At 37.3% G+C, this 17,974-nt stretch overlaps 1 long non-coding RNA gene across 3 annotated transcripts in view; it reads right to left on the minus strand.

Annotated features, from left to right (window-relative positions):
• The window catches only part of LOC113898177, a 162,313-nt gene that overhangs the window by 97,055 nt on the left and 47,284 nt on the right, over positions 1 to 17,974 (minus strand). Inside the window, exon 2 of one of the 3 annotated variants that reach the window (XR_003512558.1) lies at positions 17,262 to 17,298. The exons of the other annotated variants lie outside the window; for them this stretch is intronic. This is a non-coding gene — a long non-coding RNA (uncharacterized LOC113898177). The remainder of the gene's footprint in view (positions 1 to 17,261; positions 17,299 to 17,974) is intronic. 3 annotated transcript variants of the gene reach the window in all.

A 17,974-nucleotide genomic window follows, 5' to 3' on the forward strand; every position in this document is an offset into this window, starting at 1 on the left:
AGGCACAATTATGTATTCACAGTAGCCATAGTTCAAATTAAACTCCTTAAAATTAAATTTATTCCCTTGAGAATGCTCATTCCTAAGAAATAACAGCTTTTTGGTTTTGTTTTTTAATGTTAGCATTTGTTAATGGAATCAGTCCATGGGGTCACAAAGAGTTGGACACGACTGAGTAACTGAACTGAACTGAATGGAATTAGAGATTTGACACAAACATTGTCTTCGTCCCCAGGGAACAGGTTAATAGATAAACCTATGAAAGTTAAAAGAAATTAACATCAAAAGATAAATGGCAATAAAATGATCACACTAATCCGTCAGGATTATAAGTGGTTTTAGAAAATCTTGTCAAGATTCTCCTGGCAAAGACCAGTACTTCAGGGTTTGTCATTAGAAAACCATATTCTTTTTTATTTGGTAGCTGTTATGGAAGAGAAATTTAAAAAAAAAGTTTTTTTGCATTATAAATCAAATAAACAAAACTCACATAATTGAATGCTTTACAGTAAATGTTCCCAGTTTAGATTTTTAGCTTGACTTTATGGAATAAATACCAATAAGTTATATGGGTGTGCTTCTTTCACAGAACTGTTGTTTGGAAAACTGATAAAATTCACTTTGCTTTTCCTTTTTGAGACCAGACTACTACGAAATGATCTGTTTTCATTAATATGTCCTTCAGCCAACCAGAAGGGGCACGATTTCAGCCGCCTACACTGAGGTTACACAGCCTCTAACTAAGGAGGGGTATGGTTAGACTGACCTCAAACTAAACAGAGCTATAACCAGGTTTTAAGAGAAAAAGGAAGTGGAATATGTTGTGCACCATTTCAGGCTAGAGCAAAATAAAGAAAGAAAGAAATGGGATGGCCCAGCAAAGGGATTCCCAGGCATTTTTGGCAATGCAACACCTTTTGATATTTGATTATGTGATAAGCTTTCTGCTGTCTCCACCAGTTACTTTCTTATGTCTTAGAAAAAATATGTTAAATTATACCTTTAAAATGATTTTGTTTTAAGAAATTATATGAATTTCTAATAGTTGTTATGCTGATTGAAAACTTTTCTGGTCATTGTAAAGCCACGGCCAGTAATCAATATTCAATAATCAGAGACATATTGCGAATATATGTTGTAGAGTTGAGGGTTTGACTTCACTGAGAAGTGAAATTGTATCACACTGTCTTTCTCTCTTTTCTCTCCTCTCCTCCCAATTCTAAATGTAAATACCAACTCTTTTCTTAATTGAAAAATCAGGTCACACAGTCATTAGAAACTACTCACGCAAGCACATGCAGGCATCCAGTGGTCTGCTGTGCTAAGCTGCTTCAGTCATGTCTGACTCTTTGGGATCCTATGGGCTGCAGCCCGCCAGACTCCTCTGTCCATAGGATTCTCTAGGCAGGAATACTGGAGTGGGTTGCCATGCCCTCTTCTAGGGCATCTTCCCAACCCAGGGATCGAACCCATGTCTCTTATGTCTCCTGTACTGGCAGGTGGATTCTTTAGCATTAGCGCCACCTGGGAAGCCCCAGTGAAGTCTGGTTGAAGCCGTAGCCTTTTTAAGAGCTCAGGGTAATGCAGCATAGTGATTACAGTTAGTGGCTCAAAGTGTGTATCATCCCTTAAAAAAGAGAGATATGTCTGTGACACATCCTTATTTCTTTTTAAAGATGAAACGACACCATCCCATACCTTCACACTATTGCCAAAAGAAATAAAATTAATCTGTTTTGATTCATACTGATACATATTTTTTGGCTACAAATACACTTTGGCCACCAGATGCAAAGACCTGACTCACTGGTAAAGTCCCTGATGCTGGGAAAGATTGAAGGTAAAATGAGAAAGGGGCAGTAGAAGATAGATAACTGGTTGGATGGCATCACCGACCCAACATAGCAACACAAAGTGAGGTAGGATAAATGCTGACTCAGCTAGCAGTATGTGATGCAGTGGTTGAGATGAGCAGCAACAGATATGGATATGAATTTAAGCAAACTCCAGGAGATAGTGAAGGACAAGGAAGCCTGGTGTGCTGCAGTCCACGGGGTTCCAAAGAGCTGGACACAGCTTAATGACTGAACAACAGCAATAACAACATATGATGCCTAAAATCTCATATTTGTGTGTAAGATTATTTTCAAAGCTACTATACTTGGGAAGGGAGAAAATAAATATAAGAAAAGAAGTAACACAAAGTGACATAGGATAAATGCTGACTCTGCTGGCAGCATGTGATGCAAGGGTTGAGGTGAGCAGCAACAGCTGGGTTGTAATATATACACGGATGTTAATGTACCTGTGTGTGTGCACGTGTGTGTGCAAACAGTCGGCCCTTTGCATGCACACAACCAGGTATTCAACCAGCTGCCGACAGAAAACATTAAAAAAGAATTCCAGAAAGTTCCAGAAGGAAAAACTTGAATTTGCTGTGTGCCAGCAAGTATTTACACAGCATTTACAACTATGTGGTATTTATAACTACCTGAAAATCATTTACATATTATTAATGTCAGTTTTTAGAGATGATTTAAAGTGTATGGGAGAATGAGCATAGTTCATATGTAAATATTGCTCCATTTTATGTAAAGGACTTGAACATCCATCCACAGATTTTGCTATCAGCAGGGGTGTTGGGGTATGTCCAGGAACCAATCCTCTGCAGACACCTCGGGATGACTATAAGTAATATAATGCATACATTTTACATAAATACATCAAATATACAGTGTATTTTATGTCAATTCCAATTAACACAGTTTTATTAAATAGCTAAGTTGAATTTTGTATGTGCTTTAGAGGCACCAAGGGAAGGCATGGTGGGTTTGGGCTGTCATTAAACTCTATGTGCCAGATTCACTCCAAATCAGCACACCACCGGAGTTAAAACAAACGTGCTTTGTTATTGCTTGTAAGATGAATATAAGGTCACTTTGAGACAGGGCTAATAAACAAGGGCTAAGTCCCTTGTTTAAAAATTCTGTAGCCTTGCCTGGACATTTTACCCACTTTAACCTAAAATGCATGAAGATGAATAAGACACAATGTCTCTTCAATGAATTTGTTTCCAATTTCCCTGTCTGTACCAACATGGAAATTTATTCATTACTTAAAAAGAAAACACCATATTAGGAAACAATTTCTAAAGTAGACACTACTGTGGACATGTATGCAACTTCTGAGATGACAAGACATTTTGGGGGAAAAAGTAGCAGGAAAATTCTTTTGAACGTGTGTATATTATCTCAGAATTTCATTTGTGCATAACTATATCATATTTTCATTCTCAGAACCAACATGACCTTGAACTTAAGGTTACTTTAGAATAATTGCACTTTAGAAAGTGAAAAGTGAAAGTTAATTACTCAGTTGTGTCCGACTCTGCAATCCCATGGACTATACATACCCAGCTCCTTTGTCCATGGAATTCTCCAGGCAAGAATACTGGAGTGGATTGCCATCCTCCTTCAGAGGATCCTCCCTACCCAGGGATTGAATCTGGCTCTCCTGCATTACAGGCCGATTCTTTACCACCTGAGCCACTGGGGAAGCCAATCACCTATAATTAGGTGAGACTAGCTCAACCGCTTGCATCCAATAAGGTACTGAAGTTGTCTGAATCAGTCTTTGACACTTCAATGTTCCTATATAAATCCACTCAGTAAAATGCTGTTTGCTTTTATCAATAATCAAATTGCCTATGTCATCTCAGTTCAGTTCAGTTGCTCAGTCGCGTCAGACTCTTTGCGACCCCATGAATCGCAGCACGCCAGGCCTCCCTGTCCATCACCAACTCACAGAGTTCACTCAAACTCACATCCATCAAGTCGGTGATGCCATCCAGACATCTCATCCTCTGTCGTCCCCTTTTCCACCCGCCCCCAATCCCTCCCAGAATCAGAGTCTTTTCCAATGAGTCAACTCTTCGCATGAGGTGGCCAAAGTACTGGACTTTCAGCTTTAGCATCAGTCCTTCCAAAGAAATCCCAGGGCTGATCTCCTTCAGAATGGACTGGTTGGATCTCCTTGCAGTCCAAGGGACTCTCAAGAGTCTTCTCCAACACCACAGTTCAAAAGCATCAATTCTTTGGTGCTCAGCCTTCTTCACAGTCCAACTCTCACATCCATACATGACCACAGGAAAAACCATAGCCTTGACTAGATGGACCCTTGTTGGCAAAGTAATGTCTCTGCTTTTGAATATGCTATCTAGGTTGGTCATAACTTTCCTTCCAAGGAGTAAGCGTCTTTTAATTTCATGGCTGCAGTCACCATCTGCAGTGATTTCAGAGCCCCCCAAAATAAAGTCTGACACTGTTTCCTCTGTTTCCCCATCTATTTGCCATGAAGTGACGGGATCAGATGCCATGATCTTCGTTTTCGGAATGTTGAGCTTTAAGCCAACTTTTTCACTCTCCACTTTCACTTTCATCAAGAGGCTTTTGAGTTCCTCTTCACTTTCTGCCATAAGGGTGGTGTCATCTGCATATCTGAGGTTATTGATATTTCTCCCAGCAATCTTGATTCCAGCTTGTGCTTCATCCAGCCCAGCATTTCTCATGATATACTCTGTATATAAGTTAAATAAGCAGGGTGACAGTATACAGCATTGACATACTCCTTTTCCTATTTGGAACTAGTCTGTTGTTCCATGTCCAGTTCTAACTGTTGCTTCCTGACCTGCATACAGGTTTCTCAAGAGGCAGGTCAGGTGGTCTGGTATTCCCATCTCTTTCAGAATTTTCCACAATTTATTGTGATCCACACAGCCAAAGGCTTTGGCATAGTTAATAAAGCAGAAATAGATGTTTTTCTGGAACTCTCTTGCTTTTTCCATGAGCCAGCAGATGTTGGCAATTTGATCTCTGGTTCCTCTGCCTTTTCTAAAACCAGCTTGAACATCTGGAAGTTCACGGTTCATATATTGCTGCAGGAGACCACCAATTATTAATAGTAATGAACCTTCAGGCCTCGTGAGCTCTTAACTGTGTGCATATTCTATTCTATAGTAAATATGCTTTCAAAAATAGCACTGCTGGTCTGCCAAGAGTCAACTCAAAATGATCACTTGGGCCCTCATTCTGGTGTTCCTCAAAACCCATTTTAATTTAACCCAGGGCAGGCAGAGCTGTCCCTCATTAACTCTTGCTCACTCCATCCCTAGAAAAACTGCTTAATTTGTATATTTAAGATAAACACTTGCACAATTAGGGATCCCAGATGGAGTCTGTTATCTGACTTCAAAGACAGATTATTACATTTTTATTAATCCAAAATTCTTTGTACACCTGCTTAGCCTTCTATCTTAAATAATCTCTTTTGAAGGCAATTGGGCTGAATTCTTCCCTCAGATCTAAATAAAGGAAGCATAAACTACAATTCCCACTGAGAAGGATTTATATGGAGATGGCTCTTCACTCAGTCTTTTTTGGGGGATTATACCACAGAAATCTTCCAGGGTCAAATTTAAAACACATTTGTTTTAGAGTTTGCCAAGTCTGGTATTATTTTGCAATTTTAGTGCTATTTGATTTCTATATAAAAGTGTTTTTCTGTCTTCACTTTGCTCCTCAAAGCCCATTTACTTCTTTCTGTCTCTGATCTCTCTTTTCAGTAAAGAGTGTGGAAAAGGATGGGAAATTTGAAGTGGCTCTGCTTTTGTTTGAATCAAGTTATGGTTCTTTCTGTAAAAATCATTCAAAAGCTTCCTGCATCACTACCCATTTTATCCCATTGTAATGAGCATAGGCGTATATTGATGGAGCTACTAGAAGCATCCTGAGAAATGATTCGAAAAATACTTGGTGGTTGGGATCACGTTTCACTATCACTCTATATGGACCGAATGCAGTAGCTGAGCTTGCTGACCAAATTACACTCCTTTGGACTTAGATCATTTCTTCTCCTCAGAGGACTGATAGCACTTTCATATTTTTTGTTTAATTTGGTTTATAGCATCTTTCTCTTAAGAGAACAGCAAATTGCTCTTAAGTGTAGAGAACACTTCCTATAGCTTTCCCTGACCTATATTGAAGTAGAACTATGTGATTTGTGCTCCTAAACACGTTCTGATCATAGCTGTGGGCTCCAGTACACCAGCTAGTCCAAACTGTCAGCAGGGTATGTTTTGTTTCATATCAAACCTCAGAAATCCTTAGTCTTGGTCCAGGAGAATTTGCCTGGTGGAAGTCTATGAGAAAGCACTTTGCATAAAAGATGACTAATGACCTGGAATAAAGGCCACCCGATGGCTTTGTTTATTTGTAAAGTCTTCAGGAACTCACTTACACACCTGAACATTGTCATCAGAGTATGCTAAAAATTTTCTGAAGAACGTCATTCCCCAGTCATATTTGAAATTAAAAACTTTAGGGAATTGACAGTAATTTTTGTTTTCATGATCACGATTGATACTGAGTGCTTGCAGAGGCCTTGCACTACAATGGAAATGCCGTGGACATTGTTACATTTGATAACTCTGTAAGGTGACTGTTATTGATCCTATCTGAACAGGTTTTCGCGGGAGCCTGGTGGGCTGCAGTCTATGGGGTCGCACACGACTGAAGCAACTTAGCAGCAGCAGGAGCAGCAGAACAGGTTTTAGAAACCTTATAGGAAGGTTTAGTAACTTGTTTGTTTTCACATGTTCCATCAAATTTACAAATATTCACAAAGAGTTCGAAAATTCTTAAAACTTTTCTTGCCTATAAGATGGAGAAAATAATACCTCATACATTTTAAAGTCTTGTTCTTGTCAGTCAGGAAACAAGAACATAAAAACTGATACACAAAGGACTAGAGGCAACTATAAAAAGAAATAATTTTCTCCAATGGATTTACAGAAATTTACTTCAGCCTGCTGCTGCTGCTGCTAAGTAGCTTCAGTCATGTCTGACTCTGTGCGACCCCATAGACGGCAGCCCACCAGGCTCCCCCGTCCCTGGGATTCTCCAGGCAAGAACACTGGAGTGGGTTGCCATTTCCTTCTCCAGTGCACGAAAGTGAAAAGTGAAAAGTGAAAATGAAGTCGCTCAGTTGTGTCTGACTCTTAGCGACCCCATGGACTGCAGCCTACCAGGCTCCTCCATCCATGGGATTCTCCAGGCAAGAGTACTGGAGTGGGGTTCCATTGCCTTCTGTTACTTCAGTGTATCAGCCTCCAATTAAGCTACAGGTTTTTTAAAAAGATTATTGTTGTTGCAGGTACTCCAGTTTGTATATAATGTTTGCTGTTTATTCGCTAAGTCATGTATGACTCTTTGCAACCCCATGGACTGTAGCCCACCAGGGTCCTCTCTCTATGGGATTTCCTTTGTAGACAAAAGCAAGTTCCTCAACCCACATGGGTCTCAACGATATGAGAAAGTGACTGACTAGAGAATATGATTTAAAGTTTCTTCAGGTTTTCTAATTCTAAGTAATTATAGATGTTGATGTGGTCCATCAACAGCTAGATCATAATGGTGGGCAGCAGTCAGCATCGGGGTGAATCTGTTCAGCATAAAAGTAGCATAGGCATACCAAAAGGCAAGTCCACAGGGGCCTGAAGACTCGTGGTACCTCTAAGGGATGGGGAAGAATGTATTTCAGTTTTACAGATCTATTTATTCGTATAAGTAATAACATCTTTGAGAGAACACTTTAGAATTCTTATGAAGAATAAGTAAAGGACTGTTTGTGATCTTGAAGGCAATATTCAAGGAAAAATGTATATTGTTTTCAGATTTTAAGCAAAATCAATGTTTAACTATACCGTTGGCAAAGAGCAAATTGTGAACAACATGGTATGCAGCTGTGTGTGGAAAAACTAAAAATGGAATTGTAATTTGGTCTTAAATTAGAAACACATCTGAGTTTTGTTCACAATTTGAGTGATATTAATTTGTGTCTTTCACTTCTTAATTGTGTGTATATGTGTCAGAGAGAAGAGAAAAGGAGACGGGGGGCAGAAAGGAGGGGCAGAAAAAGAAAAAAGAACAGAGGAAAGGGATTAAAGACAGGAGAAGGAGAGAGAGAAATACATGACAACTGAACATAGATGTCCCATTCATACATGAACTTCATTTTGCTTACAGTCAGGTTCTCTAAGATGCCAGGACCACTTTACTGAGAAAGAGCAAATCACTGAATGCCTTTCAAAATCCAATAAAAAGGGAGCATCTTTAAGAGAAACCTGACTTCTTGGTGGTGGTTGTGGCATTTTTAGTCTGGGCTGGGTCTTTGTGGTATGGCACATGGGCTTCTCCCATGACTTTTCCTGGCTGACTCTGAGGAAGCAAGTGGCCATTTAGGAAAAGTCCACATGACAAGAAATTGAGAGCAGCCCCCAGGGGACAATCAACAAGAAACATAGGTCCTCCGTTCAACAACCCATAAGGAACTGAATGCTGCCAATAACCATGTGAGGTTGATAGTGGATCCTTTCCCAGTTAAACCTCAGATGAGACCCCAACTCCAAGAGATACCTTGACTGCAACCTTATGAGACCCTAAAGAGAAGACTCAGTTAAGCCACTCACAGACTCCCGACTCACAGAAGCCATGAAATAATAAATCCATGATGTTATAAGCAACTAAATTTGTGGTAATATGGTTATGCAGCAATAAGTAACTAATGTACATAATAAATGGGATTATAGCAGGCACATTCAAACATAACCATCTCCTGAGACTTCTCCAGTGGCCCAGTGGTTAGGACTCCATGCTTCCACTGCAGGGGACATGGGTTCAATCCCTGATCAGGGAACTAAGATCTTGCATGCCATCTGGTGCAGCAAAACAAAACAAAACAAAACAAAAAAGTAACCATCTCAGTTTTTCCTGCAGTCTGACTACTTGACAATCTAGGCAGGATGTGCAAAGTAAAGGACTGAAAACTACATTTCAGACCATTTCCCAAACGTCTGTTTAGAATATAAAAGATTGTGGTTGAGGAGGAAAGACTTGGAGCCTGAAGAGAGGAATTCACTTGAGAGAGCTATTAACCTGCTCAGAGTGACAATTCCTGCTCCCCTGGAATACTGGACATCAGGGCTCACACTCACCTCAAGCCTACTGACAGGAACTGCAAAGAAACCATTTGGAGAACTTGATACTAGTGCTGACAGAGCTAACAGGTGAGAGAATTGAAGGGAACTGGGTGAAGTGTGCAGAGCCATTACTGGGAATTAACTGTGGTCCATCATCAGAAAGGACTTCCTAGGTGGCTCAGTGGTAAAGAATCTACCTGCCAATGCAGAAGACACAGATTTGGTCCTTGGTGTGAGAAGATCCCCTGGAGGAGGAAATGGCAACCCATTCCACTATTCTTGCCTCAGAGATCCCATGGACAGAGGAGTGGGCTATGGTCCATGGGGTCACGAAGAGTTGGACTTAATGTCTCAATGACAATAATCAACAAAAAACCAAAAGTGTGTCTTTCCTGTGAACAAGATGTGGGCCACACAAGAGAGAGTTGGTAAAGAGCTGTTATAAATCCTGCTTAAAAGGACTATCTGGGGTGGTGAAGAGACTTCAACAGAGGGAGACTGAAGTGCACCAGCAGATGCCCAGGGAACTAGGCAGAAGCTGGAAACTAGCAGACAAAGATCTGCATCAGGCTAAGCCAAGTGAATTGCAGGAAGACAGGTCCAGCTATGGGAACCTCTCCAAAGAACCCACAAACTCTCCATTAGAAGTAGTCAGCTTTAAACATTTGCCAAGCCCAGAGAGTGCCAACTAGGAGAACTTAGTCACGTAAAGTCTTCCCTGATCCTTTATGTAATTTTTGTTTCTTTTTTTCTTCCTTTACCACCACCCCTTTGATGCTGGAGGAGTCAGAAGCCATGGTTTACCAACTGTGGGAGCAAGGATAGAAACACAGGCAGGCAAATAGCCTTCCTTTTAGCATCAAACCTGAGCTACAGAGAGGAGATGCTTTAACTTTGAAATCTTTAATTATTACACTGACTGGATGTATTCAATACTGAACTGGGTCTTTTTAAAGCCAAAATGGTTGAAAGATGTTTTACTATCTAACAGCAGTAAACTACAAGTTTGCCCTAGATTTTATCCAAAAGCACAAATTCTAGCACTATAATGAACAGTTTCGTAAGAGCAGTTGTGGGTAAGAAATGCTGCTAATGAGTGCATCCTATAGTTCTGCTCTTTCAATGTTTTTCTGCACTTTTCTCACTCAACTAAGCCTCATGGAGGTTCTTACAGGTCATTTCATATAACTCTAATGCATGCATTCATGATGGTATGAATGAATCATAAATCTATTTGACCTTTTAAGGGGCACATTCTTTTCCCTCATCTGGAATTATTGCTTGTTTTGCTCCTTTGAGCAGTAATTTTGATATTAAACATGCAAGAATTAACATATATAAATGTTTTAAGATAATTTTTGATGCAAAAGAATTTATATTAAATGATTGTATCAATAACACAGGAAAGTTTAGCATTTCCTGGAGTAACAAAAAGTGCACAAGTAAGAGGCAAACTGTCTTTAAAATGCTTTTAGAAGAATTACATTTGCTCGGTACATAAACCACTCCTTGGAAAGATGTTAGACATTAGATAAACTCAAGGAATCAGTAAGGTTATATAAGTCCTTAGTGAATTACTGCTTCATGATAACAAGCAGTATGCCAATTGTCAAAAAAATTATCAACACAGCAAAATCTGATTTGTTCGTTTGAGTGGGGATAAATCTATATAAGAAAATTCCATACCTACACTTTTTGAGAATTGTTAATAATCTAAAATGGTATACATATCAAAATGAATAAGATATAGTATTGAATAGAATAGAATACAGATAGTTTTTTATTACTCCAGTTCAAAATCTCCTTAAATATTGTATGGAATTAAAAAAAAATGCTTCAAAACAGTGAAAGAAAAGAAACAAAAAGAAATACATGGAAAAGTAAAGATTGAGAAGTCTATAAGATTTTGAAAGGAAGCATGGAATGAGGCTGCAGTTGAATGGAACTGTATGAAATACAAAAAGCTCTGTTTCAACAGAAGATGGTCAACATAAGGAATTTTCATCCCTCAGAGACAGTTTTGAAAATAATCTCAGAAACTTGTGTGAATTCAGACATAAAAAATATATAATTTAATTTCAAATCCATAGATGTTGTTATGCACAAATTATGTGCCAAAGATTTTGATATATTTTATTAATAGATAGTCAAGCTTATGAAACCTGGACTTTACTTTCATATGACAAAATTTTTAAGATAACTAAAATGTTTGAGTACATTGTCTGTTAACAGTAACACTTGCTGTTAAAACACTATTGTCACCGTCAGAATATATACTGAGATAGATGTGAGTCTTTCAATGATATAGTTATCATGTTATTTTATTAAACTAAGCAATGTTAATGTTCTTCTCATTATGATATGTTTTAAATGAAGCTTCATTTTTAAGGGAAAACCTTCCTTACTTTCTTCCTCCTCTAAACTTGAAAAGCAGTTTTTAATCTATACTACTTACTTAGCATTTCTTTCATTCATTCAACAGATACGTGGAACAATATTCCAAACACCTTTTAACGTTGCTGGTTATATTTTATGGCTATAAATCTACAGTAGTATCCAACCCTTAACTATTAATAAGTTGTGAGGTCTATCATTTCAAAGAAATATACACATATATTTATTATGCACATGTATTACAATTTAATGTATCTAATATCTACCTACATAGACTCTCTTTAAATATAGCATAGCATCTGGAATCAAACTATTGTTCAAATTCTGAATCCACGATTGACCAGCTATGTGATTTTGGCCAAGTTATTTGATACGAGCCTAACTTTCAAGTCCTCCAAATTAGGATAATAAAGTACATAGTTCAGAGGTTATAATGAATAGTAACAGAGACAATGTGTGTCATGCTGTTTGGTACATAATTGACATATAAAATACATGCCATTTACTCATATTTAACTAGGAAGGTGGTAAAAGCATTTTGAATAATATAGTCCCTTCAGAATATGGAAATCAAGGCAGCCTCAAAAAATCCAGCAGTAGAAATTTTAGGAAAACAAGGGCTTTTGACAACTTACTGTCTCATTTGTGAAACTTTTAGAAATAAATTTTCTTTAGAGTCCATTCAAATCCTACCAGTTTGATTCTTTCACTAAAAGAGTACCCCAGTTTCTAATCATGAGAGGTAGCATCTGTCTGACATACAAAGTATGCAAGTCCTGTGATGATAAATTCATAATCCTTTAAATAGCTGCTTCCTTTGTGCACTCATGGCCTCTCTAAGGTGACAGAACACGGTTACATGAAGCGTAGAATGAAAGAATGAAATAGTGCCCCCAAAATAAGGCCTTATTTATTACTGAAGGCAAAATATTGAATTACGGGAAAAGAAATAGGTAACCATCTCACCATCTCACAAACAAGCCAATGTTATTCATTTGGAATACATTTGCTCAGCAATGCTTTTATCATAGTGATTCAGGAAAAAGTCCCTGCCAAACATTTTCTCAAACACTTGCAAAGGGGAAAAAAAAACTCTGTGGAAGGCAGATGTTGGCTAGCGGCTATTCTCCTTTTTCTCTTCACATCCAGCCATAAATCATATATATCACCTTTAACATTACAGTGTTTAAACCTGAAGAAAGGATTGTAATTTCTTAAATTTATTGGCTGTAGGAAGGTGTTTCTTTTTTCATAATAAAATGCATTTGAATTATTTGTGTAAAATAAATCCCGATCTCCTCACAGATAGTAAAGGACAATAACAGTGTTATCTGAATTTTGTTTCAACTACTATGCTCAGCTTAATTGCAATAAATTCCATCATCCTTTCCAATTTGATTGTGTTTCTATCAAATATTTTTGAATCCCAATCTGTGCCTTGGAGGAAAACCTTGCTTATTGGCCTCGATATAATTATCAGCATCCATCCATGAAGCACAGCATGTATTGTACAAATATTTGGACTGATCATCTACTGTACCAGAAACTTTAAAATTTGTCTTGCTTCACACCTGATTTGTCTTCTAAAAATATCAACAGACACTGTTAACTTGACAACAGAAGAAAAGAAATAAATAATTAGATGAGGGTGAGTGAAAGGTAGTGGTACTTGGTGTTCAGAAGGTAATTTTGGATCATCATTATTTACAAGAAAAAAGAAAGGGTCAGAGGCAATGGAAATGTCATGATTAGACTTTCAAAGAAATAAAGAACCAGAAATAAATAAGCAGAAAGACCCTATAAGGATTTAATCATTTCTCTCATCTGGACCTTTCTTAGATTCCTTTCTTGAAAGCTTATTAAAGGTAAAAGAAGTAATTTCAATGAGAATCAAAGAAATGATTCTTGTTAGTTTAACCTTTCAATTGGCGGCCTATGAAAAGAGACCCAGATTAGAAGACCTTGAAGGAGTTATTTCACCTTTTATGCTTTCCGCTTTCTCAACTAGTGTTTTGACTAGAAAGTTGCCACTGTCTAGATCATTTCCAATTTCTAGGATTTACATATGCATGGTTGATTTGGCTATCAAGTGAATTTAGTCATCCAAACAAGAGGTTAAATTAGCTATAGTAATTTCTAAATCAGTAAAGCAACTATTTGGGTTTGGCTTTTTTTTTTTTTAACTAACTGAGCTTGTCTATTAGTTGAAGAAAGCACACATATAAAGAAGTAGAAAATGATGCAGCCTTAGAGACTTGAGTTTAAAAAAATTCCCAAAAGAACCAAGCTAAAATAAATAATAGGGGTGCATGATTATGGAGTGATGCTTAGAATGTGAAATTCAACATTGAAGATATCAGTGTTTATGAGAAAGAGAATCTATTAAAAAAGCAAGAGAATATAAATGACCACAAAACCTCATTTTTTCTTTTTAACAAAATAAATTTCAAATAGTGTTAGCCAAAAATATATCTCTGGGAGTAAGAGGGGATAAACTAGGAGAATTCAGTACAAAGAATTAGAACATGGTTATAAGCTCAAAAAGTATTTGTTGAATGGATAAATAATAAATTTACCTGCTATTAAGATGACAAAATAGGGCTTTTGTTCTTTCAGAATACCCCCATCCAAGTCAGAGTCTTTGAGGCTATCATGAATGCTTCCTTATCCTGAACTGTTGATACTCTCATGACCTAACAGCAAACAGCTAATCTATTAATTTAAAAATGCATCCACCCACTGCTTTTTCTCTTACAGTGAAGAATGCTCTGATGAGGCTTTACAACTTTGCTCTCAGCCTCAGGTTGCCTATCTTGTATGCCATGAGGATGTGTTTATGTACCTTCAATCCCAAAACCCACCTAGAAAAACTGAACAAGTAGAAATGGTTGACTTAAAATTGTGTTACTGATTTTTCTCTAATTCATAATAGAATGAGGTTAGATTGAATTGTGGCTTATCCATCAACACACATTTATTACCCACCCACTTAACATATATGACAGGCACTTGCCAATTGCCTGGTGGTTCAGAGGGTAAAGAATTCACCTGAAATGCAGGAGACCCATAGTCGATCCCCTGGAGGAAGGAATGAATACCCACTCGACTATTCTTGCCTGGGAAGTCCTATGGGCAGAGGAGCCTGACAGGCTACAGTCTATGGGGTCACAAAGACATGGAACACAACACACACACACACACATTATTCTCTGAGATGAGAGGAAGATAAGACCTCTGTGGGCTAGAAAGAGCTGCTAATGTTTCTTGGAAAACAGTCCTGATTTAGACTTTGAAGAATTATCAGACTAGCTCTCAGGGAATGATTTACATAAACAGATTTTATATAAATTTGAATTTATATAAAGAGATTGACATTATTAAATATTTTAGAGTAGAACCAACCTAGATAGCATATTGAAAAGCAGAGACATTACTTTGCCAACAAAGGTCCGTCTAGTCAAGGCTGTGGTTTTTCCAGTGGTCATGTATGGATGTGAGAGTTGGACTGTGAAGAAAGCTGAGCGCTGAAGAATTGATGACTTTTGAACTGTGGTGTTGGAGAAGACTCCTGAGAGCCCCTTGGACTGCAAGGAGATCCAACCAGTCCATTCTAAAGGAGATTAGTCCTGGGTGTTCTTTGGAGGGAATGATGCTAAAGCTGAAGCTCCAGTACTTTGGCCACCTCATGCAAAGAGTTGACTCATTGGAAAAGACTCTGATGCTGGGAGGGATTGGGGGCAGGAGGAAAAGGGGACCACAGAGGATGAGACGGCTGGATGGCATCACTGACTCGATGGATGTGAGTTTGAGTGAACTCCGGGAGTTGGTGATGGACAGGGAGGCCTGGCGTGCTGCGATTCATGGGGTCGCAAAGAGTCAGACACGACTGAGCAACTGAACTCAACTAAATATTGATTATAAGATCAGAATAGTGGCATACTGTGGAGGAGGTATGTAGAATTTGAGAGGATTGTTGTGAAAAACCAACTAGAGTTAGAATCAAATAGAGTGATTCCATCCTTAATAATCCTATTATTAAATTTTCAATCTGATTCATTTTTAAAGCACATGAAAGAAGAAAAATCGGGAATGGAAAAATTGGCAGATAAATAACGTAGAATTACTTTAGCAGGAAAAAAGTGTTTAAAAAATGATCATGTTAAAAATTCTCAGATTGTCTTTGGTCTTTGAAAAATACTCTTAAAGTAAAACTTGACTTAAATTTAGACTACAAAATTATCTATGACACATCCCAATCCAGGATGGGTGGCAACATGTGACTTCCTGACTCAACTTATTCTAAGCTGCACTTCACAAAGTTGTAACTTTACTAGTAAATGAAAAATTTATTATGCTCAGGCCTTAAAATTAACTTAAATACTAAGTGAAAATGCACTATTTCTCAATAATGTGAGTTAATTATTTTAAGAATAAATTGTTCTATGGATTTTACATCATGATTATAACATGTCTTCTTAGAGCTCCTTTAATATATTTTAAGTAATCTTTAAGCTCCTATATATTTTAAGTAATCTTTTTTTCTTAGTCTTAAAAGGTTGTTTTAGCCTTTGTCTCTGATTTACTTTTTGCCTTTTCCTTCCTGAAATATTGGTCTTTTTTGGTTGTTGTTGTTTATCTTTTTTAAACTACACGAAAGCAACTAATGGGTGGAGACACTTGGAAACATCTTTTTGCCATCAGTCTTAATATAATGTAAAGACTGGTGATAAAATATTTAAATTCATTTCTCCATAATAAAGGGACATCAGATAGTCAGGTACATATAAATGATTATCATTTATTTTGTATTCTCATAGTTCCTTTAAAAAATAAACGTGTAGTTTTAAGAAAAGATAGCACTGTATTATAGAATTTTGTTACACATATGGATGTAAAATATTTGACAATAGAATAAAAGAAGAGGCTAATGATTGGAATTTTATTTGAATACATACAGAATGAACTTTCATCAGACAAGACAAATAAGTATGCATACTAAAATTTCTAAACCAACTACTAAATAATAGCAAGTGATTAACTAAAACAAAAAGGCAGAAAAGGAGAAATATAAATTTAAAACAAACAAAAAAAACACTTGGGACAACTAGAAAACAGACAGCAAGATGGTAGACTTAATCCAACCAAATCAATAACAACATTAAATATCAATGATATAAACTATTTAATTAAAGATTATCAACCAGAATAAGAAAGTAAAACACATCTCTAAGGTATAAGCAAGAAACCCATTTCAACATAACACAGACATATTTGTTAGGGGAAGCACACTGATTGAAACCGCCCACCCTGGCCGGGCACCATAGTAACTATTTGCATGAGTTGTTTTACGATAGGAGGTCCTAGTAAGGAACAGGGAACTAATAAGCTTCCGCCAACCAGAAGAGTTTGGGAAAGGTCAAAAGGAGACACCCATCTGTCCGACCACCTCCCAGAATCCTTCTCGCTGGCATCCATCTTAGTTGAACAAGCTGTGCACCACCAGGATGGGCTCTGAGTCAGAATGATTGGCTAAGGACAACCTGGAAACTAATCCCATCACCATAAAACCCGAGACTGCAGGCCATGTGACAGAGCAGTTCTCCTGGGTTCCCTTACCCTACTGCTCTCCACCCGGGTGCCCTTTCCCAATAAAATCTCTTGCTTTGTCAGTACATGTGTCTCCTTGGACAATTCATTTCCAAATGTTAGACAAGAGCCCAGTTTCGGGCCCTGGAAGGGGTCCCCCTTCCTGCAACATATTGAGAGTAAAAGAATAAGAAAAAGATATATACAAACTGTTACAAAAATTAGAGGAGGAAACATTATTCTTTACCTTGTTTCATGATGCCAGCATAACCTTGATACTAAACCTAAAAAAGATATTATGCCAAAAACAAAGAAAATTAAGTGTCAATATCTGTCATTAATATAGTCACAAAAATGACACAAAATGTTAGCACACTGAATTTAGCACTGTACAGAAAGGATACTACACATGGTCATGTTGAATTGCTCCCAGTAATACAAAATTTGTTTAACATTTAAAATTCAAGCAATATAAAAATTCACCACATTAATAGAATATGATCAACTCAACAGATAAAGGGAAAATATTAGGGGGAGAGTTTGAAATGTTTGCTGTCAAATATTGACTTCATTATTTTCAATATCAGAAATATTGCTATTTATATTCTCCTGAACATGGGGTAGATACACGATCAAAGCTGATGTCTGAGCAAGATGTAATTATAATATAGACCAGCTTTTAAAATTAAAGATTTAAAATAGGAATGTTCCTTTCACAATTATTACCAAAAGTTTTTATCACTAGACATCTTTCTAATATTTTACAAATAGTAATATGCTTGAAAGGGAGCTGAATATTTGGCCAAAGTAGGCACTCAATGAGTGTATGTTGACTAATAAGTGTTTAAGTAAATGAATTCAATAAACTAACAATAGTGAAAGAGCCAGAAGACTCAGTTCTATTCAAAATCACATCATTTCTTTGAGATTTTATATTTTCATATATGAAGTAAGAATGAT

The sequence above is a fragment of the Bos indicus x Bos taurus genome, chromosome 9 (genome assembly GCF_003369695.1).
Source record: "Bos indicus x Bos taurus breed Angus x Brahman F1 hybrid chromosome 9, Bos_hybrid_MaternalHap_v2.0, whole genome shotgun sequence".
In the NCBI taxonomy this organism is placed as follows: domain Eukaryota; kingdom Metazoa; phylum Chordata; class Mammalia; order Artiodactyla; family Bovidae; genus Bos; species Bos indicus x Bos taurus.